Source organism: Gymnogyps californianus, chromosome 26 (genome assembly GCF_018139145.2).
Source record: "Gymnogyps californianus isolate 813 chromosome 26, ASM1813914v2, whole genome shotgun sequence".
Taxonomy (NCBI): domain Eukaryota; kingdom Metazoa; phylum Chordata; class Aves; order Accipitriformes; family Cathartidae; genus Gymnogyps; species Gymnogyps californianus.
The window spans coordinates 2,648,808-2,650,095 of record NC_059496.1 but is presented as its reverse complement, the minus strand read 5'-3'; positions in this window follow the sequence as shown (position 1 = coordinate 2,650,095).

Below are 1,288 nucleotides of genomic sequence, written 5' to 3'. Positions count from 1 at the left end.
TTTCTTTACTTGGGTGCATGGCTTTTGCTTTACCTATTAAACTGTCTTTATCTCAACCCATGAGTTTTCTCACTCTACCCTTCTGATCTCTCTCCCATCCCACCATGGGGAGTGAGTGAGCCATCAGCCATCACTTCCATCACAAGCACATGAACAATCCAAGTGCTTTCTTTTACCCTATCACTTACTCATCCACCATGGACCTCACAAGCACCTGCACAAGCCACGGGCCTCCTCCTGCCCTAGCACATCTGCACAAATACCACACACAAGCACCTCCACAAGCCACCTCTCCTTTCAGTCCCACTCACATCCTCACAAAACACTCACCTCAAAAACCTTCACAAGCCAGGGCCTGCTTCTGCCCAACCACCTCAGCACTCAGCACTGACATCGCAGGCACCTGCACAGCCAGGGCCCTGCTCCTGCCCTATCACCTACTCACCCACCAGGGACATCACAAACACCTCCACAAGCCACCTCCAGCTTCCTGCCCTAACTGCTACACAGCCAACACTGACCTCACAAGCACCTGCACAAGCCACCTGCGCACTCCTGCCCTATCACCTCCTGCTCCACCACTGACAACATATGCCGCTGCACAAACCAGGGACTGCCTCCTGCCCTAGCAATGACTTGCCAACACCACATCACTACCAGCTGCACAAGCCAGGGGCCTGCTCCTGCCCTAACACCTGCTCAGCTCCAAGTCACAGCACCAAGCAGCTGCACAACCCAAGGCCTGCTCCTGCCTTAGCACCTACTCACCCACCTAGCACATCACAACAACCTGCACAACCCACCTGCACGCTCCTGCCCTAACAGCTACCCAGCAAGCATTCACATCACAAGCACCTCTAAAAGCCACCTCTTCAGTCCTTCCCATTCACCTACTTAGGCACCACGCACATCACAAGGACCTCGACAAGCCGGGGCCTGCCACTGCCTTAGCACCTCCTCAGCCACCTCTGACATCGCACCTACCTCCAGAAGCCACCACCTTGCTCCTGACACAGCAACTACCCAAGCACTTGCGACACCCAAAGCACCTGCACATCAAAGCTTCCTGCTCCAGCCCTACCACCTACGCAGGCCCATCTCACCTCGCAAGCACAGCAACAAGCCAACTGCCTCCTTCCACCTATCCCCCACTAACAGCAACGGCGTGCTTTAGCCCAGCCACCAACAAAGCACCATGCACTGCTTGCTCACTCCTCCCCTCGGCGCCATGCGGACGACAAAATACAACCAAAGCCTCGAGTCCACACAAGGACACGGACGGATCACT